The following is a 27094-nucleotide window of genomic DNA, read 5'->3' on the forward strand; positions in this document are numbered from 1 at the left end:
TGAAGGACAAACTCGTAACTGAAATATTTGCCTCCGCGATCAGATAGTAGAAACTTTATTTTCTTGTTACGATGATTCTCCACTTCACCCTGAAATTCTTTGAACTTTTCAAATGTTTCAGACTTGTGTTTCATCAAGTAGGTATATCCATATCTTCTCAAATCATCTGTGAAGGTCAGAAAATAACGATACCCGCCGCGTGCCTCAACACTCATTTGACCGCATATATCAGTATGTATTATTTCCAATAAGTCATTGGCCACTCCATTGTTTTGGAGAACGGAGTTTTAGTCATCTTGCCCATGAGGCATGGTTTGCAAGTATCAAATGATTCATAATCAATTGAATCCAAAAGCCCATCTGCATGGAGTTTCTTCATGCGCTTTACACCAATATGACCTAAACGGCAGTGCCACAAATATGTTGCACTATCATTATCAACTTTGCATCTTTTGGCATCAATATTATGAATATGTGTATCACTACGATCGAGATTCAATAAACCATTTACATTGGGTGTATGACCATAGAAGGTTTTATTCATGTAAACAGAACAACAATTATTCTCTGACTTAAATGAATAATCGTATTGCAATAAATAAGATCCAATCATATTCATGCTCAACGCAAACACCAAATAACATTTATTTAGGTCCAACACTAATCTCGAAGGTAGAGGGAGTGTGCGATGGTGATCTTATCAACCTTGGAATCACTTCCAATACACATTGTCACCTCGCCCTTAACTAGTCTCTGTTCATTTTGTAACTCCTATTTCGAGTTACTAATCTTAGCAACTGAACCGGTATCCAATACCCTGGGGTTACTATGATGCTTTTTTCTTGATTTCTACCTTCGCCGATTTCAGCATCGCGAAGAGCTCGGGAATCATTTTCGTCATCCCTTGCATATTATAGTTTATCACGAAGTTCTAGTAGCTTGGTGATAGTGACTAGAGAACTCAGTCAATCACTATCTTATCTGGAAGATAAACTCCCACTTGATTCAAGCGATTGTACTACCAAGACATTCTGAGTACATGCTCATTGGTTGATCCATTCTCCTCCATCTTGTAGGCAAAGTACTTCTCAGAGGACTCATACCTCTCGACATGGGCATGAGTTTGAAATACCAATTTCAACTCTTGGAACATCTTATATGCTCTGTGGCGTTCAAAACGTTTTTGAAGTCCCGGTTCTAAGCCGTAAAGCTTGGTGCACTAAACTATCAAGTAGTCATCATATCGAGCTTGTCAAACGTTCATAATGTCTGCGTCTACTCCTGCAATAGGTCTGTCACCTAGCGGTGCATTAAGGACATAATTCTTCTGTGCAGCAATGAGGATAATCCTCATCTCACGGACCCAGTCCGCATCATTGCTACTATCATCTTTCAACTTAGTTTTCTCTAGGAACATGTCAAAAACACAGGGGAGCTACAACGCGAGCTATTGATCTACAACATAGATATGCAAATACTATCAGGACTAAGTTCATGATAAATTAAGTTCAATTAATCATATTACTTAAGAATTCCCACTTAGATAGACATCCCTCTAGTCATCTAAATGATCACGTGATCCATATCAACTAAACCATGTCCGATCATCACGTGAGATGGAGTAGTTTTCAATGGTGAACATCTCTATGTTGATCATATCTACTATATGATTCACGTTCGACCTTTCGGTCTTAGTGTTCCGAGGCCATATTTGCATATGCTAGGCTCGTCAAGTTTAACCCGAGTATTCTGCACGTGCAAAACTGGCTTGCACCCGTTGTATGTGAACGTAGAGCTTATCACACCCGATCATCACGTGGTGTCTCGGCACGACGAACTGTAGCAATGGTGCATAGTCAGGCAGAACACTTATACCTTGAAATTTAGTGAGGGATCATCTTATAATGCTACAGCCGTACTAAGCAAAATAAGATGCATAAAAGATAAACATCACATGCAATCAAAATATGTGACATGATATGGCCATCATCATCTTGTGCCTTTGATCTCCATATCCAAAGCACCGTCATGATCTCCATCGTCACCGGCTTGACACCTTGATCTCAGTCGTAGCGTCGTCATCTCGCCAACTATTGCTTCTACGACTATCGCTACCGCTTACTGGTAAAGTAAAGCAATTACATGGCGATTGCATTTCATACAATAAAGCGACAACCATAAGTCTCCTGCCAGTTGCCGATAACTTTTACAAAACATGATCATCTCATACAACAATTTATATCTCATCACGTCTTGACCATATCACATCACAACATGCCCTGCAAAAACAAGTTAGACGTCCTCTACTTTGTTGTTGCAACTTTACGTGGCTGCTACGGGCTTCTAGCAAGAACCGTTCTTACTTACGCCTCAAAACCACAACGATTTTTCGTCAAGTGTGCTGTTTTAACCTTCAACAAGGACCGGTCGTAGTCAAATTCGATTCAACTGAAGTTGGAGAAACAGACACCTGCCAGCCACCTGTGTACAAAAGCACGTCGGTAGAACCGGTCTCATGAACGTGGTCATGTAATGTTGGTCCGGGCCACTTAATCCAACAATACCGCCGAATCAAAATAAGACGTTGGTGGTAAGCAGTATGACTATTATCGCCCACAACTCTTTGTGTTCTACTCGTGCATATCATCTACGCATAGACCTGGCTCGGATGTCACTGTTGGGGAACATAGCATGCAATTACAAAAATTTCCTACTATCACGCAATATCTATCTAGGAGATGCATAGCAAAGAGAGGGGGAGAATGTGTCCATGTACCCTAGTAGACCGAAAGCGGAAGCGTTAGGTTAACGCGGTTGAGGTAGTCGAACGTCTTCGAAATCCAACCGATCTTAGTACCGAACGTACGGCACCTCCGTGTTCAGCACACGTTCAGTTCGATGACGTCCCTCGAACTCTTGGTCCAGCAGAGGGTCGAGGGAGAGTTCCGTCAGCACGATGGCGTGGTGACGGTGATGGTGATGTGATCCGCGCAGGGCTTAGTCTAAGCACTACGACGCTATGACCGGAGGAGTAAACTGTGCAGTGGGGCACCGCACACGGCTAAGAGAACAATTGATGTGCCTTTGGGGTGCCCCCCACCCCCGTATATAAAGGAGGGGAGGAGGAGGCGGCTTGCCAGGAGGGGCGCGTCATGGGGGGAATCCTACTAGGACTCCTAGTCCTAGTAGGATTCGCCCCCCCCCCCTTTTTCCTTTCTTCACCGGAGGGAAAAGGAAGGAGAGGGAGTAGGAGAAGGAAAGGAGGGTGGCGACCCCTTCCCTAAAGCAATTCAGCCTCCTCCCTTGTGGGGGCGCACCAGACCCTTGTGGGCTGGTTAGCTCCCCTCCTATGGCCCATATGGTCCATATCTTCCACCGGGGGGGGGGGGGGGTCCGGTAACCCGTCCGGTACTCCGGTATGTACCCGATACACTCCGGAACCCTTCCGGTCTCAAAATGCTACCTTCCAATATATCAATCTTTACCTCTTAACCATTTCGAGACTCCTCATCATGTCCGTGATCTCATCCGGGACTCCGAACAAACTTCGGTCACCAAAAATACATAACTCATAATATAAATCGTCATCGAACGTTAAGCGTGCGGACCCTACGGGTTCGAGAACTATGTAGACATGACCGAGACACATCTCCGGTCAATAACCAATAGCGGAACCTGGATGCTCATATTGGTTCCTTAATATTCTACGAAGATCTTTATCGGTCAAACCGCAATATCAACATACGTTATTCTCTTTGTCAACGGTATGTTACTATCCCGAGATTCGATCGTCGATATCATCATACCTAGTTCAATCTCGTTACCGACAAGCCTCTTTACTCATTCCATAATACATCATCCCGCAACTAACTCATTAGTCACATTGATTGCAAGGCTTATAGTGATGTGCATTACCGAGAGGGCCCAGAGATACCTTCGGAGACACCTGTAGAGCATCTTTATAATCACCCAGTTACGTTGTGACGTTTGATAGCACACAAGGTGTTCCTCCGGTATTCGGGAGTTGCATAATCTCATAGTCAGAGAAATATGTATAAGTCATGAAGAAAGCAATAACAATAAAACTTAACGATCATTATGCTAAGCTAACGGATGGGTCTTGTCAATTACATCATCTATCTATCTATCTATCTATCTATCGATATACCTATACTAATTAGAGACTCCCTAATAATTACCACGTTAATTAGAATTTACTGGCCGTTAATCTGATGAGACCGAGTTATAATGGTGCGGATCTACCGTATAATCCTTGCAATCCAAGAAAGAACTAACATAGCGCAGCTATAAAAAAACAATCTAAGGTGGCTGTATAAAAAAACAAATATATCGTACTACACTCCTACACGATTGGAACTTCCCAAAGAATCCTCACGCACAACTAATCTTCAATCTTAAAAAAACAATCTATGGTAACTGTAAATCCAAACAAATCTATCGTACTACTCTCCTACACGATTGAAACTTCCCACCCCTAAAAAAAAAGATTGAAAATTCCCAAAGAATTCTCACGCACAACTAATCTTCAATCTTAAAAAAATACAATCTATGGTAACTGTAAAAAACAATCCATCGTACTACTACTACACGATCGATCCTTCCCCAAACAATCCTCGCGCAAAACTAATCCTCAAAAAATATAGGACAGCGGCATCTCGATCGCGACAAGGACCCGGCATTGCGGAGACAAGAAGGCGCCGCTGGATGGCTGCTCCTTGCATGGAGCGGCATCTCGATCCTGACAAGACCACGGAGTTGCGGAGGCAAGAGGCGGCCGCTGGCTGGATGCTCCTCGCGTGGCCGGACTCTCAAGTGATAGATCGGAGAACTGTGCATCCGCTCCTGCTTCTCCCTGCTTGAGGAGGGTCAACTGGGAAGATCTAGGGCAGGGGATATCGGAGGAACACGAGATTGTGGAGAGGATTGGGTAGAAGAAATACTGGCAGCATCAGCGGCTGGAAGAAATCCATCTGTTACGTGTACGTTAGGTACAATGCTAGCCGGAATCGATTAATCTCTTTGTGAAAGTCAGCTTTTTGTTTCTATGTGCAATTCCCATCTCTCTCCTTTCTCCCTTTACTACTGCTGCTAGCTAACTCCGATGATCTTCTCGAGCTTTTTACGAAGGATTGTGAGATGGCAGCACTTTGGATATACCGGCTGATCCGCGCTATCGGTGCTTCAGCGCAGAAGGCAACATCTGGTGGCCCTGAAACTATGATCTGCATGGTATTGCGGGGCAGGTGAAGGCGGGATGGTGAGAGGCGTCAGCGGGTGTGTCCAAGTCAAGTCAGGTTTGAAATTTGATAGGTATATCATGTTCTCTGAATTATGATATGTTAATTCTCTATCATGCAAATTAAAACCAATACCATCACGCTTGGTCTTTGCCTATTTTATTTACTTATGGACGAGTATGAATAGTATGATGTACTGCAGACTGACATTAATTAGCAAAGGAGACCCTGCGTATTAGCATAGCGGGATTCATATTTCAGAATACACTAGCGTGTTCCTTAAGGAGCTCGGGAATAATAACTGAAGTACTCAGGTTTGAGCTGGGGGTTCGAGAAATTGGACGTTTGTTTAATTATTTTGTAGTTATCTGTACATAATTTGCCATGAGTGGACTGACGTACATGAAAAGAAATCAAGAGGTTTAACTATTTTTCCCCTAATCATCTATCACTTATTGTATAGGGAATGATGTGTTGGAAATATGAGCAAATTACTATGAGATTTAATCCGAATAAATAGGAAATAGATCATGACAGCAATAGCAGAGATTAAACTAATCATGCGAACTAGCATAGTAGATGAACAGATCACATCTAGGGCACATACTAGAAACATGAATTCTACCACGATCTCGAACAGGAAGGATAGAATCACATACGGTGCAGCAGGAGCAGCACCGCCGGCGTTGACGTTGTCGCCCATGTCATCGAGGATGAGGTTGCCGAGGTCGGGGAAGAAGTCGTCGTTCGCGAAGTTGTCGCTGCCAGCAGTCGCGCGAGTGCGCTCCCCAGAAACCTAATCGCCCCTCTCCCGTACAGGATCACAAGAGGCGGGGTTCCGGAGGCCTGCTGTCCCTTCTCCCGGTGCACGCCGAAAGGAGGGATGGAGAAGACTTGCTTGGCGGCGCAATGATCTGGAACGGTGGTGAGAAACCATACGAAGCGGCGGCGGCGGCTAGGGTAGACGTCTGCCTGACTATATAGTGCGGGTCGGGTAGGTCGTGGGAGTAGACCCCACGTCCGAGTCGTCACGATCCAAAAGAATCGGAAACGGTTCAGTAATTAACGCGTCCGTTAATTATTAATTAATGACTCATTAATTTTTCCCGAGCAGCAAAAATATAGACAACGTGCATAGCTCTGTCCTCGGCTCGGCTCAATCCCGCAACCCGCGGCGCGGCGCGGCGCGTCGTGACAAGGCGAGGCGTGGCGTGGCGAGGCGAGCGAGGAGGAGGAGCGCGCGTGTAGGTCTCCTCTTCTCATGCTCATACAAGTGGTAAAAGAGCTCACCTTATAAAGAGGTGCAACTCTCTCTCAACTTATGAGGTGGGACTAAACTTTAGCCTCACTCACTTCACTAACATGTGTGCATGAATGGGCCAAGAGAATTTCAGAATTTTAGTTGGGCTTTGGGCCAAAAGCCCACTAGCAAATTCCAACAATCCCCCACAAAGTCTCATTGGCACATCTCACCATTTGGTTCCAAAACATTGTTTATATACCGGTGCTTAGTGGAGACTGTGAAGTTGAACTTCCACTTAGAGATTTATGCTACACTAGATCACAACTTGAATAGTGGACTATGCCTTGAACTACAAGTTTTCTGCGAGACTAGTTTCACACAAATTCTTGATAGATACTGGGTTGCCGCAAGGCTTCCCCGCGGGTGGAGCGTATACGTCGTACTCCAGGGCCTTTTCATGAATTTATTATAGAACATCCAATTCTCACAGACTGCGACGCTAACAGTCAAATTCATATAGGTGCGTTCCTCAGAAGAAGTTCTGCAGGACAACATCTCTGCTTACCCGAATAAGCCACTTGGAACACATTAAGATAAGTATCAACCTGCCATGCAGATCAAGAGAGTATTGCATCTTCACGGAGTGGGATAATTAATATAGGGATACTCTCCTCCCAGCTGACCAACAGCTTGTCTCCCACTTCTACTTCACGGGATCTCCGATCACATAGAGTGGGTTACCACTATGGACAACTCATGCGGTGGGTCTCAGACCCATCTCCATCGATGCATTATCTATCACATTACGTGATAGACCCTTTGTGAAGGGATCTGCCAAGTTTTTTGATGTTTGGATATAATCCAATGTAATAACTCTGGAGTTCCTCAGTTTTCTGACAGATTTTAGTCTCCTCTTCACATGTCTTGAGGACTTCATATTATCCTTAGAACTGTTTATCTTGACGATCACAGTTTGATTATCACAGTTCATCATGATAGGGGTATTGGTTTTTCAACCATAGGTAAGTCCATCAAGAGCTCACGAAGCCACTCTGCTTCAACAGTGGCAGTGTCTAATGTTGTGAGTTCTGCTTCCATAGTTGACCTCATTAAGATGGTCTGCTTGCAAGACTTCCAGGAAACAGCACCACCACCAAGTGTAAAAACATAACCACTTGTGGCCTTAATCTCATCAGCATCAGATATCTAGTTGGAGTCACTATAACCCTCCAGTACCCTTGGATACCCGGTGTAGTGAATCCCATAGCTCGCAGTGCCTTTCAAGTAGCGCATAACTCTCTCAAGCACATGCCAATGATCATCTCCCGGTTCTGACACAAACCGACTCAACTTGCTCACAACAAAAGAGATGTCAGGCCTCGTGGCACTCGCCAAATACATAAGCGAGCCAATAATCTGAGAATACCTTAGTTGATCTCTAGCAATCCATCGATTCTTTCAAAGCAACATACTAGCATCATATGGAGTTGGAGAAGGCGTGCAGTCGCTATACCCAAAACGACTCAAGATCTTTTCCACATAGTGAGACTGAAACAGTGTGATCCCACCATTCTCATCTCTCAACAGCTTGATGTTTAAGATAACATCAGCTACTCCTAGATCCTTCATCTCAAAACAGCGATACAAGAAATCATTAACCTCCTTGATTAGATCAAGTTTGGTTCCAAAGATCAATATGTCATCGACATACAAACAAAGAATAACTCCTTCGCCCCCACCATGGAGATAGTACACACATTTGTCACCATCGTTTACTACAAAGCCGGCTGAAGTTGATGTTCTTTCGAACTTCTCATGCCACTCCTTGGGAGCTTGTTTTAGTCCATATAAAGACTTTAATAACTTGCACACCTTTCCTTCCTGACCAGGTACTACAAAACCATCTGGCTGATCCATGTAAATTTCCTCCTTCAACTCGCCATTGAGGAAATCCGTCTTAACGTCCATTTGATGAATGAGAAGACCATGTGAGGCAGCTAGTGATAGTAGCACCCGAATTGTGGTCAGTCTAGCCACAGGTGAGTAAGTATCAAAGAAGTCTTCACCTTCTTTCTGGGTATAACCCGTAGCCACAAGCCGTGCCTTGTACTTTTCAATCGTACCATCAGGTCTAAGCTTCTTCTTGAACACCCACTTACATCCTACAGGTTTGCACCCATAAGGACGGTTAGTGATCTCCCAGGTTCTGTTAGCTAAGATAGAATCCATCTCGCTACGTACAGCTTCCTTCCAGTAGTCAGCATCAGGAGATGCATAGGCTTCTGAAATAGTCCTGGGTGTGTCATCCACGAGGTACAATGAAATCATCACCAAAGGACTTTGCAGTCCTCTGTCTCTTACTCCTCACCGGAGTTCCATTTTCACCCTCAACAGGATTCTCAACGTGTTCTATCGCAATAGTGGGTTCAGGAATTACAGCAAATTCCTCACTAGATGGAGTAGGTATCTCCTGATTTGATGAACTCGACATATCCTTCATAGGAAATATGTCCTCAAAGAAAGTTGCATCATTTGACTCCATAATCGTACCAACATGCATGTCAGATACCTCAGATTTTATTATCAAAAATCTATAGCCAATGCTATGAAAAGCATAGCCCAGAAGAACACAATCCATGGTTTTTGGTCCAAGATTGCGCTTCTTGGGAATTGGTATATTGACTTTCCCCAAACAACCCCAAGTACGTAGGTAAGAGAGTTTCAATCTTTTCCTTTCTCATTCCTCAAATGGAGTCATGGTCTTTTTCTTTGTGGGAACTCGGTTTAGGACATGACATGCAGTCATTAGCGCCTCCCCCCACCATTCCTTGGAGAGACCCGATGTGTCTAACATGGTGTTAACCATATCAGTTAGAGTTCGGTCTTTCTTTCGGCTACCCCATTTGACTGAGGTGAGTAGGGAGGCGTCCTCTCATGGATTATACCATGTTCCGCACAAAACAGATCAAATTCATTGGAAAAATACTCTCCACCACGATCGGACCTAAGCTGTTTAATTTTCCGATCAAGTTGGTTCTCTGCCTCAGCTTTATAGTTTTTGAAGAAAGTTAAAGCCTCATCTTTTGATTTCAGAAGATACACATAACAATGTCTAGTGGAGTCATCAATCAACGTCATGAAGTATCTCTTTCCACCTTTTGTCAACACGCCATTCATCTCACAAAGATCAGAATGTATAAGCTCTAGTGGCGCCAAGTCTCTTGCCTCTGCAGTCTTATGGGACTTGCGAGGTTGCTTAGCTTGCACACATACTTGGCACTTAGAGCCTTTGACAGTAGAGATTTTCGGAATTAAATTCATATTGGCTAACCGCGTCATGCAACCGAAGTTAATGTGACAAAGTCGTGAATGCCAAATATTAGACTCATTATTGTGGCAAACATTATTAATAACTTTAGTGCAAATATCTGACAAAGACAGGCGGAACAAGCCTCCGCTCTCATAGCCTTCTCCAACAAATTGTCCATACTTAGAAATTAAAACTTTATTGGACTCGAAAACCAACTTGAAACCATCTCAACATAAACGGGAACCGCTAACGAGATTTTTATTGATGGACGGCACATGATGAACGTTCTTCAGACGCACGGTCTTCCCCGAAGTAAACTTCAGATCAACCATACCAACACCTCGAACGATGGCATGTGACCCGTTCCCCATCAGCACGGGAGAAGTCCCTGTGGCCTGGTAAGAAGAAAACATGGAGGCGTCAGCACAAACATGTACATTGGCACCGGTGTCAATTAACCAATCAGGGGATTGAAATATTGAAAGGATGGTAGGAAAAATACCATACCCTGATTCCTTCATATCAGTATCACCGATGACAACATTAGCGGACTTGCCGCTCTTCTCTTGTTCGCGCTCCTCAAAGAGGTTAGGCACTTCAGAGCCCAGTGATTAGGATCACCGCAGACATGGCAAAGTCCCTTCCCCTTCTTATGATAATTCTTCTTGAAGTTGGTAGAATGTGATGGCTTGTTCTTTGTATCAAACTTGCCTTTGCCCTGAGTCTTGTTCTTGTTATTTTTGAACTTGTTGGGCTGGAAGTTCTTCTTCTGTACCATGTGGGCACTAGAAGCTCCCTCGGCAACTCGAGCACGTGTGTCCTTTGCTCTCGCCTTCTCTTCAACATCAAGAGTACCAATGAGATCCGCAACGGAAAACTCCTGTCTCTTGTGTTTCAGGGAAGTAGCAAAATTGTTCCACGAAGGTGGAAGCTTGGCAATGATGCCTCCGGCAACAAATTTGTCTGTCAACACAAACTTGAAGTACTCAAGTTCTTTTGCGAGCGACTGTATCTCATGAGCCTGCTGTACAACAGAGCGCTCATCAGTCATCTTGTAGTCATAGAATTGCTCCATGACGTACAACTCGCTGCCGGCGTCCGAGGCACCAAACTTGGCCTCAAGCGTAGCCCACATGTCCTTGTCATTTTCAAACGACATGTACGAATCCACAATTGAATCATCCAGAAAACTCAGAAGAGCGCCTTTAAAGAGAGTATCGATCTTCTCAAAAGCTTCCAGTTGTGCTCGATTAAGATTTCCCTCGGGCTTGCCCTTGGTGGCGTCATAGCAGCCCATGGTCTGAAACCAATAGACTGCTCTCGTGCGCCACCTCTTATATTGCGCCCCCTTAAAGGAAGGTGGCTTCAGATGCGCAGCAAAACCACTCGGAGTAAATTGCCTATAATCAGGTTTTTGGATTGTTGGAAATATGAGCAAATTACTACGAGATTTAATCCGAATAAATAGGAAATAGATCATGACAGCAATAGCAGAGATTAAACTAATCATGCGAACTAGCATAGTAGATGAACAGATCACATCTAGGGCACATACTAGAAACATGAATTCTACCACGATCTCGAATAGGAAGGATAGAGTCACATACGGTGCAGCAGGAGCAGCACCGCCGGCGTTGACGTTGTCGCCCATGTCGTCGAGGATGAGGTTGCCGAGGTCGGGGAAGAAGTCGTCGTTCGCGAAGTCGTCGCTGCCAGCAGTCGCGCGAGTGCGTTCCCCAAAAACCTGATCGCCCCTCTCCCGTAAAGGATCACGAGAGGCGGGGTTCCGGAGGCCTGTTGTCCCTTCTCCCGGTGCACGTCGAAAGGAGGGATGGAGAAGACTTGCTTGGCGATGCAATGATCTGGAACGGTGGTGAGAAACCATACGAAGCGGCGGCTAGGTTAGACGTCTGCCTGACTATATAGTGCGAGTTGGGTACGTCGTGGGAGTAAACCCCACGTCCGAGTCGTCACGATCCAAAAGAATCGGAAATGGTTCAGTAATTAACGCATCCGTTAATTATTAACTAATGACTCATTAATTTTTCCCGAGCAGCAAAAATATAGACAACGTGCATAGCTCTGTCCTCGGCTCGGCTCAATCCCGCAACCCGCGGCGCGGCGCGTCGTGACGAGGCGTGGCGAGGCGAGCGAGGAGGAGGAGCGCGCATGTAGGTCTCCTCTTCTCATGCTCATACAAGTGGTAGAAGAGCTCACCTTATAAAGAGGTGCAACTCTCTCTCAACTTATGAGGTGGGACTAAACTTTAGTCTCACTCACTTCACTCACATGTGTGCATGAATGGGCCAAGAGAATTTCAGAATTTTAGTTGGGCTTTGGGCCAAAAGCCCACTAGCAAATTCCAACATGATGTACGTTGCTCTGTGCACATGAAGACCCGCTGGCAGCATGTGCTAGCGCATTGCAAGGATGCATAGCTGCGCTTTGGCAGGACCGCAGGAGCTAAGTTCCATCAGTTCATCACTCTAGTACAAGTGGACCCCTCTTCCTCTGGCGCTCCCACCGGCGGCAGGGGAGGAAACCCTAGCCGCCGCCAAACCGCGACCTTCTTCCCATCCCTCCCCTCGCTGCCGCCAGGGCGTGCCGGCGGGCGAAGCCCACCCGGCATGGGTGGCGGCGGGGCGCTTTCTCCTTCTCGCGAGGCGGGATCGCCGTGGGGCGATCTACCCTGGCCGGAACGCGACGATGTGCGGGGCGCGGCGACGCTGGGCTACCACGGTGGCGGGCGTGGAGGGTTGCACGAGGCGGGCTGCATGCTGGTGATGGTTACGGCGGCCGGTGGTCGATCTGCCGGATCTGGACGACGCGGGGGCGGTGGCACCTGTGCTAGGCAGAGTCGGGCGAGATCCCCTTCGAGCTGGCATCCGTGGTGCGTGCGGTTTTGCTGGTTGCTCGCCGGACTAGTCTTGTTGCTTGCGCTCGGCCTTCTTCGGCACCGAGGCAGGTCGGGGAGGCATCCCCGGGGTGATCGTGATGTGCTATTGGTGGTTGTGTTATTGATGTGCAGCTACTGACGGCGGTGGAGTCCGACGGAACTTCTCGGCATGGAGGCGGGACATGGCGGTGGTGGTCATCTCCTCCGTCGGAGGTGGTCGGCCTGAGGCTGGGTGGTCGGATCTCCAGATCCGTCATCTAGTCCCGGCTACGAGTTGGGGAAACATAGTTGCCGGTGAAAACCGAGCCTACGACAGGCGATGGCGGCGTTCTCGTCGTTACCTTGATGGAGGCATCATCGTGTAACTACTGTCGACCCACTCGTGCTGCTCCGGGAGAAACCCTAGGATCTGGTGTTCCAGATCGGACGATGGCGGCACTGCGGTGTCGTTTCACTCTTGGGAGCATCGTTTGTGGAGCAGCGCTGGAAGTCAGAGGCAGGAGGTGGAGCGGCTTCGTCTTGCACGGAGCTTCAGTGGAGATGTCAAGTCATGCCTGACCGACAGGTGCTACGCATTGTCATGCCTGGTCGGCAGGTGCTATGCACGACAGATCTTCCAAGGACTTCAAGCTGTGTCGGCTGGTGGTACTTGGCAGCATGGCGCTGAGGTGTATCAGTGGCGACCGCGACGTGCTCAGCTGTTTGCACGTAGGGAGGAGGTGCCGTTGGGCGTCGTGGTGGCGTCGATGATAGTTAGACCGAGCAAGGTTGATGCATCAGTACAGGCCTGAAGATGGAGCGGTGGCAGTTGGCGGCGGCGGCCTCTGAGAGCACGCCGGACCAGTGTGTGCCCCAGACCCGGCAAGTGGCTAGGTTGGGGTCTCAGGTCTTAGATGTTAGGCTTGGCTGCGATGTCTGTTTGGTATTAGGCCCAGGCTATCTGCGCCCCTTCATCAACTGGATAGGTGTAGCGACAGTTTGTTGCTTAGATGGCGGCTTTAGTCTTACTGTTGTATGACTTTGTAAGGTCTTGTGAGAATAATTAATAAAGTGGTCGTATGCATCGCCCAGATGCAGAGGCCGGGGGTCATCCTCCTTTTTTTAAAAAGAAAAATCCTGACCCTCCCTTGATATGTAGGTTGCTCTCCCTTCAAATAGAACAGATGCAGAGCACACAGGCGAGCAACATGGCAGCCCGAGACAAGCCATACTTTTTGGTGGACTGCAGTTACCGTTGATGTCCTATTGCTGGAGAAAGAAAAGTAGCAACAACATCCTTTTTGTTGAGGATATAAACCTTGGAGTCACCCGCCCGGTGGGGCCGGGTTACTCATAAGGGTCATCACCTGAAGCCCGGCGCCAAGCTTGAAGACGATGGGCCAAAAGATGGGCTTAAGACCCGGAGATGGCTTAAGGCCCGTAGTTACAACCGTCATCATGGTAGAACTTGTAGTGTAAGGCAAGAATAGTTGAGGGTCTGAGCCGGACACTCTTATGAGCCGGCCGAGACTCTCAGAAGCTGCTGGGCGTCAACCTCTCTATATAAAGGGACGACCTGGCAGCGGTTTAGGGGTAAGAAAGATCTTGTCGAGAGCCAGGCATAGCAGTTAAGCTCCCTGGTCATCGAAACCCTAATCAATACCACCTCAACTGGACGTAGGCTTTTACCTTCACCGTAAGGGGCCGAACCAGTATAAACCCTCGTGTTCCTTGTCCCGTTTAACCCCTTCAAGCTTCCTAGCGGCGATGTCTCCACGACTAAGTCCTAGCTTGAGGACATCTGCCGTGACAATTCCACGACAGTTGGCGCCCACCGTGGGGCCTGCGCACGGTGGATTTGAGTTCTTGAAGGGCAGCTTAGAAGGGCTCAAGGGATATGCTGTGGGCTGGATGACCAAGAGTCATCGCGGCAAGCTCTACATTGACGATGCAAACTGGGGCCCCGACGCCGGCTCAATTGAGTACGGATACCGGGTCCCCTTCGGCGGAATTCATGTTTTCATTGGCAAGATTGGTGAGCCGGGCCCTGAGCCGGACCACTGCGCCGATCTCATCGAGACAGCTCAGCGCGCACGACCCGCCCGAGCCCTGCCTGCCTTGAAGCATGCTTTTGTGGGATGTGTCCATGGAGGGCTCTCTGATAGATCTGGATCTGGTGATGAGACGGCCGCCGGCTCTGACGACGAGTCGTCCATAGATGAGTCAAACTCGTTGTATCAACTTCAAGATGGCAGGCTCATGGGTTGTTCCGATGGTGACAGTATTCCGGACCCGTTTGAGCCGCCGAGCCGGGTTGGAATCTTCATGGCCGGAGCACCAGACCGCCAGGCCAGGGAACTCCTTCAGACAGCGCTGGCACAGCAAGAGGCGTACTCTTACAGCCGGGACAGGATCCACTCGACCCCTCGTCCAGGCCGGAGCCCGAGTTATAGCAGACACATGGTCTCAGCGACCGGCTCAAGTAACGTCCGACGCCATGACCTGCCCCCTGGCCATGGCCCGGCTCATAACGGAGCCTTTCACGCAGCAGACCAAGACAGAGCACGGCAAGAGGCGGAGCAGGTGCCTCAGTTGACGGCTTACCAGACCCCCCCGGCTTATCCGACGACTTCCGTCGACGTGGGTATCCCTACGAGGACCGGAGGTGTCCCTTGTTTAGTGTCAGCTCTCCGCAATGAACGTCTACCCAAGGACTTCAAAGGCCCTAGGAAGGTGCCTAATTACACGGCTGACTTACAACCCGGAGCCTGGATCGAAAGTTACGAGATGGCCATGGAACTGCTGGAGGTCAGTGAAGCGGCGATGGCCAAGTACTTCACCATGATGCTAGATGGGATCGCCCGCACTTGGTTGAAAGGGCTACCACCGAATTCCATCGGATCTTGGGCTGAGCTGAAGGCCCGGTTCATACAAAACTTCAAAGACACCTGTAGGCAGTCTATGTCAATAGTGGATTTGACTAACTGTAAACAGCAGGAGGGTGAGTCTACGACACATTGGGTTCGCCGGGTCAAAGAGATCATACATTCATCGGATAAGATGGATGCCGGCTCTGCAGTCTTAATGTTGGGGCAAAATTGTCGTTTTCTGCCCCTGAAGATGAAACTCGGGTGGCTTAAGCGCGACTGCAATGATATGGGTACGCTGATGGCGGCTCTCGTCAAGTACGCCGATTCTGATAGTACCAAGGACCCCGCTTCATATGATGAAAGGACAGGGAAGGGAAAGAAGAACGACAATGGCAAGGGTCCTCAGCATAACCCGGGGAACCAAGGAGGTGGCAAGCGTAAGGCCGACGGTAGCCTAGAGTTCGTGGCCAACGCCAGCTCATAGGGTAATAGCCAGAGACGCAAGGGGAGGCCCCCTCCCCGAGCCGGCAGGTCAGGCCCGACGCTGGAGCAGCTGTTGAATGAGCCCTATCCAAGGCATGGCTCTAGAGAGAAGCCGGCTACTCATCTATGGAAGGATTGTGCAATCATGAAGGCCTTTAAGAATTCTAAAGCCTTTAACGGCAACAATGGCCCGAGCGGTGGCTCAGGCGCCGGCGGCTTTCATGGCCCGGGCGGCGGCTCAAATTCTAATCCTCAGAACGGTCAAGGGGGCTTTAATCAGCAGTCTGGCCAGGGTCATCAACAGCAGTAGGGGGGTTATCAGACCAATCCAAAGCAGCTTAGCGGTGGAAAGTATCATGTATTTACCACCAGTCTGTGTAAGCGAGATCAGAAGCTTCATAAGAGGGCTGTGAATGCTGTTGAGCCGGCGGTTCCACGCTATTTAAGATGGTCTGAGCAACCTATCGTGTGGAGTAGGGAGGATCACCCTCCCCGGGTGGACAATCCGGGTCACTTGGCCTTGGTGGTGGCTCCTCAGGTGGGAGGATATAAGTTCACTAAGGTGCTCATGGATGGAGGCAGCAGCATCAACATCCTCTATTATGAGACTTTCCGTCGTATGGGGTTGATTGATAAGAACCTCAGCCAGTCAAACACTATTTTCCATGGTGTGGTACCTGGTAAGTCGGCTTATCCAGTCGGCAAGATCGAGTTGGAAGTGGCCTTTGGAGACGAGCACAACTACAAGGTGGAAAAATTGACCTTTGAGGTGGTCAAGATAAGAAGCCCGTATCATGCCATATTTGGGCGGCCGGCTTACGCCAAGTTCATGGCACGGCCGTGTTACATGTATTTACAGCTCAAGATGCCGGGTCTCAATGGGACCATTACGGTTCATGGCAGCCGGAAGGTGGCCTTGGAGTGTGAGGAAGGCGATGCAGCTTATGCAGAGTCTGTTTGTGCAACAGAGGAGTTAAAATTTTACAAGGACAATGTTGACCCAACAGATATGACCTCTCTGAAAAAGCCGACTACGGAGCATGAGCCGGCAATGAAATTTAAGTCGGCTGATGAGACTAAACTTGTTGATTTCGTTCCAGGTGATTCGTCTCAGCAGTTTAGCATCAGTGCCAATCTGGATCCAAAATAGGAAAGCGCGCTCATCGAGTTCATCCGTGAGAATAGGGACATTTTTGCATGGAAACCTTCTGACATGCCAGGTGTACCTAGAGAACTCGCTGAGCACACTCTCAATGTTGATCCGAAATTTAAGCCGGTCAGGCAATTCCTTCGGCGGTTTAATGAAGAGAGGCGGAAACTATTGGTGAAGAGGTGGCCCGGCTCTTGGCGGCCGGGTTTATTGTTGAAGTCTTTCACCCAGAGTGGTTAGCTAACCCGGTGCTCGTACTCAAGAAGAACGGCACCTGGCGGATGTGTGTGGACTACACGGACTTAAACAAGGCGTGTCCGGCTGATCCTTTTGCCCTTCCCCGTATTGATCAAATCATTGATGCTACGGCGGGTTGTGAGCGCTTAAGTTTCTTGGATGCTTATTCTGGATATCATCAGATTAAAATGGCAGTTAAGGACCAGGAGAAGACGGCATTCATCACTCCCTTTGGAGCCTTCTGCTATGTGTCTATGTCCTTTGGACTCAAGAGTGCACAGGCGACTTATCAGCGTTGCGTGCAGAACTGTCTTCATAACCAGATTGGGCGCAATGTTCATGCTTATGTGGATGATATTGTGGTTAAATCCAGGAAGGAGGAAACCTTGATAGATGATCTGAGGGAAACCTTTGATAATCTCCGGGTCTACAAGATGATGCTTAACCCGGCCAAGTGTGTTTTTGGTGTTCCTACAGGCAAGCTCTTGAGTTTCTTGGTTTCTAACAGAGGCATTGAAGCTAACCCGGAGAAGATCAAGGCCATCACCTCCCTGGCTAAGCCGGCGTGTATAAACGACGTCCAGCGCTTGGCGGGTCGTATCGCAGCTTTAAGCCGGTTTATAAGCCGTTTGGGTGAGAAGGCCATGCCATTATATCAGTTGATGAAGAAAACTGATGACTTTGTCTGGAATGATGCAGCTAATACTGCTTTTGAGGATTTGAAGAGGCAGCTGGCATAGCCCCCAGTCCTTGCTGCTCCGGTTGACAAGGAGCCTTTATTGCTGTATGTGGCTGCTAATACACGAGCCGTCAGTGTGGTTGTGGTGGTGGAGCGCAAGGAAGACGGTAAGGAGCATCCGGTTCAGCGGCCGGTTTGTTATGTCAGCGAAGTGCCCATCGAGTCCAAACAGCGGTATCCACATTGGCAGAAGCTTGTTTATGGTGTGTTCATGGCAAGCCGGAAGCTTAAGCATTATTTTCAGGGTCACCCCATCACTGTGGTCAGTTCTGCCCCCCTTGGAGATATCATTCAAAACAGAGAGGCCACAGGGAGAGTGGCTAAGTGGGCTATAGAGCTCGGACCTCATGGTCTGAAATACGTACCACGCACTGCTGTTAAATCTCAAGCCTTGGTGGATTTCATCAACGATTGGACAGAGTTACAAGTGCCCGAGCAAAAGCCGGATAACACATACTGGACTATTCACTTCGATGGGTCCAGGCAATTGGAGGGCTCGGGGGCTGGAGTCGTGTTGGCTTCCCCTAAGGGTGACAAGTTCCATTATGTGCTACAGTTGATGTTTCCTTGCACTAACAATGCGGCTGAGTACGAGGCCTTGCTCCACGGTCTTCGGGTGGCTAAGGAGATGAGCTTGAGCCGGGTAAGGTGCTTCGGCGACTCAGACTTGGTGGCTCAACAAGTATCAGGAAAGTGGGACTCCAAGGACCCTCTCATGGCGGCTTATCACCGTGAAGTTGATGCCATTGCTGGGCATTTTCAGGGTTACCAAGTAGAGCACATTGATCGCAGGAAGAACGAGGCGGCTGATGCTTTAAGCCGGCTGGGCTCTCAGCGAAAACTGGTGCCACCTAATATTTTCCTGGACGTCCTGCATAACCCTTCTGTTAAGTTGCCTACAGAGGAAGACTTGGCTGTCCCTGACCCGGAGGCACGACTGGTGGCGGCTCTCCACATCATCCCGGACTGGACAGTGCCCTATCTGGCTTACATGACCCGGGGAGATTTGCCTGAGGATGAAACTTTGGCCAGACAAATAACCCGGCGGTCTAAGTCAATGGTTGTTATCAATGGTGAGCTACATCGCCGCAGTGTTACGGGAGCGTTCCAGCGTTGTGTCTCCCCTGAGGAAGGTCAAGAGATCTTGCGTGAGATTCATGAAGGGGATTGTGGCCATCATGCTGGCTCAAAATCCCTTGTGGCCAAGGCTTTTCGTCATGGTTTTTATTGGGTGACGGCTCATGCTGATGCGGAGGACTTGGTCAGTAAATGTGATGGTTGCCAAAGGTTCTCGCGACGGGCTCATGTGCCGGCTCAGGAGCTGAGGATGATCCCAATTACTTGGCCCTTTGCGGTCTGGGGGCTTGATATGGTTGGGCCTTTTAAAAGGTCCAAGGATAAGAAGACCCACCTCTTGGTGGCAGTTGACAAATTTAAAAAGTGGGTTGAAGCAGAGCCAGTTAGCAAGTGTGACGTAGCCACGGCGGTTCAGTTTATGAAAAAGGTGATCTTTCGCTTTGGCTTTCCGCACAGCATTATAACTGACAATGGTACCAATCTATCCAAAGGCGCCATGGAGGAGTTTTGTCAACGAGAGCATATTCGGCTTGATGTTTCATCAGTGGCTCACCCTCAATCCAATGGTCAAGCTGAGAGGGCTAATCAGGAGATTCTGAAAGGCATCAAGCCCCGGCTTTTGGTCCCTTTACAACGGACGCCGGGTTGTTGGGTGGAGGAGTTACCCTCCGTGTTGTGGAGCATCAACACTACTCCTAACAGATCTACAAATTTCACGCCTTTCTTCATGGTTTATGGAGCGGAAGCAGTCCTCCCCAGTGACATCCGTCATGATTCGCCTCGAGTGGCGGCTTATGTTGAGGCGGATAATGAACAGGCGCGCCAAGATGCTCTTGACTTGTTGGACGAACAGCGTGATGTGGCAGCAGCTCGCTCAGCGATTTACCAACAAGACCTGCGCCGTTATCACAGTCGTCGGGTTAAATCCCGGGTCTTCCAGGAAGGCGATCTGGTGCTTCGGCTCATCCAAGATCAAACAGATGCGCACAAGCTATCCCCGCCTTGGGAAGGGCCCTTTGTGGTCAGCAAGAATTTGCACAACGGGTCATATTACCTCATTGACATTCGGGAGCACAAAGATTCACGTAAGTCGGAGGAAGAGACCCGTCGGCCGTGGAACATAGCTCAGCTTCGGCCTTATCACACTTAAGCCACCAGCTCTCATAATGTACATATTTCTCTAAGCCATGTATATATTATGATAAGCAATAAAGCAGGACCTCTGTCCTTTTTTCTCCTCCGAAGGTGAACGTGTTGTTTTCATTGCAAGATCACATGACAACTTGAAGGAGGATCCGGCTTATGATCGTATTCGAATCTAGCCGTACGCAATATAATCACTTGGGGGCTTCCTGTTCAAACATAGGTCGTATTCGAACCAAAGAGAACATAGTTGTCGATACCCATTTGATTGGCAAAGTGTCGAGCTCATTGGGGAGTTTTCTTTGATCATATTTGAATCATAGCTCAACCCCCTTCGGGAACCGACGTGGATCGTATTCGAATCAGCGTCGTTAAACAACTTTTAAGATCATTTGGGGGCTTCCTGTTCAAACATGGGTCGTATTCGAACCAAAGAGAACATAGCTGTCGGTACCCTCTTGATTGGCATCGCCACACCCACTAGGGGCTATATGATCGCATTCGAATCTTAGCATAACCCCTTTGGGACGGGTCTCTGGTCGTATTCGAACCGGAAGCCCCTAAGTTTTTTCTGATTTACAACGAGTTCTTCTGATTGTTTCAATAGTGTGCAAGGCGGGTCTCACTTTGCCGGCTTAACTTTGATTCACAGTACTAGTCGAACACAATCGGCGTTGTTAAGACTGGTAAACCGGGATTGAGGTACCAGCCTTATTACCCGGGTTATATAAACCGGAAGTGTGCTTAAAGGCCGGTAAGTGTGTTGTTACGATTATATCAAGGACATAACTGAGGACCAGCCTTTTGTGATTCATATTCCGGGTTATATGTATAAGACTATGATTCTCAGTGCGGTAAGCCGCCTAGATACTTGAGATTTGTCTTCCTATGCAGGGTAGTTAAAGACAACTATTTGAGCTTAAGGAACATGAATGATCATTTATGACCCGGAGGAATATAAAGAAACAACTTCCATGGAATTAAGTATTCAGCACGTGCACGATGGCACGACAAAGTTAAAGTGGGCCTATTCTATTACAAGATTCATCGAGCCCAAAAGGGTGAAGCATTGTTTGAATAAGCCGCCTATAGAATTAAGATGCTTGCTGGGTTGAAGCGTCCGGCTCATCCCTCTCTGCTCCTCCGGCTGTTCCCAAGACCTGGAAAGTTGACGATTTCCAGTCAATGCCGCTCAGAGCTTCAAATTGAGCTTCCTCGTCAATTAAACCAGCCGGGTCAATTTCCGGGGCAAAGGTGTGCTTACGAGTCGGCGGGACTAAGCTGATGGCTTCATAACGCGGAGTGGGGATCCTCTGATTCTCGGCATCGTAACCCGGCTGGTACTTGGTCAGATCCGTGTCATTTCCAATCAGGGTGGCCACCGGGCGCACGATCTTCACGCAGGCTGCAAAGTCCCTTTGGTCGAAGAGGAAGAACGGCAAGCCGGCGAAGAACTTCCGCCAGGTGAGTCGGCACCTCATTGGATAGGGCCACTACGGCCAAGGCGCGCTGTGACCCGGTGTAGAGTTGCTCCACCAGAGTATACACGGCCTTCAACTTGGTCAGCACACTTTGGTTGAGGTTGACACTTCTTGGACCTGTTTGAACAGAGTAAGATAAGCCGCTGGCAGTGCTGGGAGTTACGAGACATAAAGATTATAAACTTGAGGAAAGCCAGTGGAATAACTTACCGAAGATGGCGGCGACCATATGTGACACATGGCGTTTCAAGCCGGAGAGTTCGGCGGTTCTCTCCGACAGAGCCTTCTCCGCCTGTTCGGCCCGGCTTACAAGCGCAGCCTTCTCTTCGGCCCAAGTCTTCCTTTCAGTTTCAAAGTCCTTCTTCAGCTTCTCTTGAGCAGCAATACTGGACACAAATTTGGCGTTGGCTTTCCGGGTTTCGGTTTCCTGCGTCCTCAGGCGGGTCTTCAGATCAAAGATGTCAGCCTCAAGCTTCTTGCAAGCAGCCTGCACAATTTCTGGGTTATAATATAAACAGTTACTATGCAAGTTTAAAGTCCCAAGCGCTTTCCAAGCAAAGACACTTGGCACTTGGGGGCTAATGCATGTTGAAAGTCTCTATCTACAAATTACCGGTTCATGGAAGTAAGCCGGAAGTTAAGTCTACAACATATTCTGTCATAAGTAGTAGACTTGGGGGCTAGAGTATGGTAAAGAGGATTATGCAGTAAGCAGTAGAGTGGTACCTCAGACTTCTGCTATATCTGTTTCACCATGTCGATCTCCAAGTCCCGGCTGCTGTGCACTTGATTGACATAGCCGGAGATGATCTCTCCAATGCTCAGGTTGGTGTAGTCGGTGACGTCCAGCTTGGCCCGGTGGCGCACTAGCAACTCCTCCTTCGCAGAGCACTTAGCCAGCGCAGTGGGTCTCCCCGGCTCGACAAACTCCGTCCGGGTGATTACCACGTCCGGGTTGGTGGAAGTCTCCATGGCCGGCTCATCAGCTGGAATGGTGGCGTCAGGAGCAGAAGCAGCTGGCGGCTCTTGAACTGAAACCTCCGGCTCAGGCAAGACCGTCTCTTCGACCGGCTTATTCTTCTTTGCTCTTTTACTGAGCTTTGCTTGAGCACTGAAAGGACACAAGATTAGTACAAAAAAGTATGAGTAAAGATAAGCACAACAAGAGAGGATCATCATTACCCGGGTACGGTCTTGAAAGCCGGAAGGTTTGATTGCATAGAGTCGCCAGAGGAAGGAGATGTTTCCTGATAATTTGAATCAGAAGAATTGAGAGGTTGACGTATAACACCCGTCAGAGGATGAAAAGGATATAGGTTGGACATAACCTCGGTCCGGCGCTTCCTTGATGCCTCAGGTAAGCCGGAGGAGAGGTCAGCATCCTTGTTGGTCCGGGTGTGCCGCCGGCTCTCATGAATCTGTTGCTTCAAAAGAAATTGAGGATCTTGATAAGCTAAAGGATGTGAAAATCTTACTTTCCGGGTTACCCTTCGGACTTTCAGCCTTGGCAAGGGCTCCGAGTCGGAGGAAAGTGTCATTACCTCTTCAACCACCGGGTTACTTGCTCCGGTGTCATCCTGTTGATGAACAGTATTGATAAAGGTGGACAGAAATAAACAAGAAATGTAACAAGAGCTCACAGGTTCAGGGGTTACCTCTGACTCGGAGCTATCACTCAGTTGAAGCAGCTCTGAGGCAGTGGGCCTGCTTCCCTTCTTGCGGGGAGCGGCTCTCTTGGCGGCTTTCTTAGCCTTCCTGGCCTTCTTGGCCGCCTCATGGTCATATTTGACCTTCCAGAATTTTTCATCAGCCTGAAAAATACAATGATGATTTCTTAAGGTTCAGATGAAAGCTATCTACAGAAGAAAATAAGATGTTCAGATCAGCGGCTTACCGCTGGGGCCGGGTTGGTCTTGCAGAAGGGGCTTAAGCCGGTCCTCCCGCAGTCTGCCAAGCTCTCGTTCAAGAGAGCCTTGGTCATGTCCTCAGCAACGTCTTCAGGAAGATCGTTGCGGCTGTGTCTCAGGGGGTCATCTTTCCGGCCCGTGTACTCACACATTAAGCCGGGGCGGCGGCTTAAGAGGATCACCCGCCACGAGATCCAGACTCGGACCAGATCAATGCCATTAAGGCCATTTCCCAGGAGAGCCTTGATTTTGTTGATGGTGGGGATCAGAGGTTGGCGCTCCGCCTGAGTTAACTTGTCTGACAGAGGGTGAGTTGGTTCCAGACGCGAAGGACGAAAGCCGGGCAGCGGGCTCTCGTCAGCCGGCGACGTGTCTTGGCAGTAGAACCACGTCTGGTTCCAGTCCTTTGGGTGGCTTGGCGGCTCGGCGTAAGGAAAAAGGCAGTCTCTCCGTCGCTGAATGGAGATTCCACCAAGTTCTAAGCTCGGCCCGTTGGCGCACTCGTTCTGGCGGTTCAAATAGAACAGCTCTCTAAAGAGCAGAAGGCTGGGCTCCTCTCCAAGGTAGACCTCGCAGAATACTTGGAAGTTGCATATGTTCGACACCGAGTTGGGTCCTATGTCTTGTGGCCGCAGGTCAAAGAAATTCAGTACATCTCTGAAGAACTTTGAGCCGGGCGGTGCGAAGCCCCGGCTCATGTGATCCGCAAATATTACCACCTCCCCGTCCTTTGGCTGTGGTCTCTCCTCTGACGGGTCAGGGGCGCGGTAAGACATGACGTCCTTCTTGGGCAGGTAACCCGTCTTCACAAAATCTGCTAAGGTTTCGTCGGAGACGTTGGACCTCATCCAGTTGCAAGTGATGGGTGCTTTGGGAGCTTTGGGAGGCATGGTGAAAGTCGGAAGCCTATGATAAAAGGAAATGTCCGGTTTAATTATAAGCCGGAGGGAATTTACAGTTCAATGTTTAAAAGTGGCGGCTTATGAAGGGGCCTAATGACATATGGCTAAATACATCGGGTTATCTAAGCCGCTGCAGGTAGCGAGAGTAATACAAATTGTCTACAGCTTTATCATAAATGAGCCGGCAAAATTTTATGGTGCGTGGCTTCTTTTGAGCTGGAAAGTTTTACGGCGCGTGGCTTCTTTGAGCCGGAAATGTAAACCGCCATGACTCAGCAGGTGCAGTTTTTTACTAAGTGTGGTGAAAACAGGTTTCACACATCGCAGTAACTAATTTGGATCAAAACGGTCGGCTAAAAAGGAAAGTTTCTAGACCTAAAACAGACGCAAAGGAAGTTCTTGGGTTCGAACGGAGCCTTTATGCAGTGAAAAGAGATCTATTTGCATTTGAAATGGGTGCCAAACAGCTACCGCGTTGTTTTTATACTATCTTAAGATCAAGAAAGGGCGGTGGTGGTGAAATCTATGAAGAGTTCATGACGAACAGCGAAGAACACCGGTGAACTCGAAAATCTTAATGCAGATCTGAGGAACGGAGAGGAAGGAACTTACAGATGCAGACGTGCTGTGAGGGTTCGCCGCGGTTCTCTGGACGGTTTAGGGTGATGCAGCGGCCAAGGTCGACGAGGACGCGGAGCTCTGTTGCGGCGGCGGCGGCGGCGGAGCTCGAGCAGCACAGGAGTAGCGAGAGGAAGGAGATGACAGAAGGGGGAGAATGGAAAGGACCCGAGGGTCGGGTTATTTATAAGGCCAGACTCATAAGTGGGCGCGAGAAACGAGGAGGTCACGGCGTGATTATCTCGCCCGAGAGGCGCCTCGATTTTCGGGATGGCAGTAAAGATAAGATCCGTTGCGGATATGGTGGAGTAAAAAATGGACTTAATGGAAGATGACATCACGGCGGATTACCCGGAATCCAGAGGATGACGTCACGCCGGGTTATGGCCTTCACACAATTGTAAGCCGGAGCTTTTCTGTCGAAAGAGTTGAAGATTGACATGAGCCGGCTCAAATCAATCTGGGGCCTAATGTTGAGGATATAAACCTTGGATTCACCCGCCCGGTGGGGCCGGGTTACTCATACGGGTCATCACCTGAAGCCCGGCGCCAAGCTTGAAGATGGTGGGCCAAAAGATGGGCTTAAGACCCGGAGATGGCTTAAGGCCCGTAGTTACAACCGTCATCATGGTAGAACTTGTAGTGTAAGGCAAGAATAGTTGAGGGTCCGAGCCGGACACTCTTATGAGCCGGCCGGGACTCTCAGAAGCTGCTAGGCGTCAACCTCTCTATATAAAGGGACGACCCGGCAGCGGTTTAGGGGTAAGAAAGATCTTGTCGAGAGCCAGGCATAGCAGTTAAGCTCCCTGGTCATCGAAACCCTAATCAATACCACCTCAACTGGACGTAGGCTTTTACCTTCACCGTAAGGGGCCGAACCAGTATAAACCCTCGTGTTCCTTGTCCCGTTTAACCCCTTCAAGCTTCCTAGCGGCGATGGCTCCATGACTAAGTCCTAGCTTGAGGACATCTGCCGTGACAATTCCACGACACTTTTGTCCAGAGAGAATATCACATGTGGTTCATACTCAAGAAAGGTACAGTTTTATCTCTGTAGCTGTTTATGGATGAAACTGATTACGTTCTACACATAGTGTCTTGAGCTGCTATTTTTAAATGGTACATTGTCTGTTAGATCTTTCTCATTGTTAGCTTCTTACCAAGATACTGTGTGGTTGATTGCTACCAAGAGTGCAAATATTTTGATCCCAAGTTTCAAATAGGCAAAATATTCCAAAAACAAATCAAATCCCTCTATATTTTGTGAAAATCCTGATTTTTTCCTACATGTAAATCTCCATTACGTATATATTTAGAATAAAAAATATATTTTATTTCTCTTTCGGTGTAACATACAAAGTAATTGTAATGAACTTTTAAGTTAGGGAGTACACATCTAAATGTACAGTTTTATGGAACTTAAAAAAACACTTTTTTGGTATTTTTTTAGCCGAGCTGAAAGGAGCCATTCAGGGTTTCCGCCAAATATCATCATATATTAATGTGACTGAGTAGTAGGTACTGGAGTTGGCAAGCACACGTAGTTTTAATTGCACTATTAATAAAAGGAGAAAGATAGTATTTTAGTGATGAAATGTACAATCAAGTTTTTAGAGTAAGCCCGGTTACCAAATAAATTAGCGCTGGAGGAGATCCAATTAGTACATATTCAGATGAAAAAATGGGTGAATATCGTAATATTGTCAAAGCACATGTGCAATTGGATGTTTTAACTTGAATACATTACGTCAAGCATGTTTCACTTGGAGTACAAAGAAATCTTTCTAAATGCGGGTACAGA

Source organism: Aegilops tauschii, chromosome 2 (assembly GCF_002575655.3).
Source record: "Aegilops tauschii subsp. strangulata cultivar AL8/78 chromosome 2, Aet v6.0, whole genome shotgun sequence".
NCBI lineage: Eukaryota > Viridiplantae > Streptophyta > Magnoliopsida > Poales > Poaceae > Aegilops > Aegilops tauschii.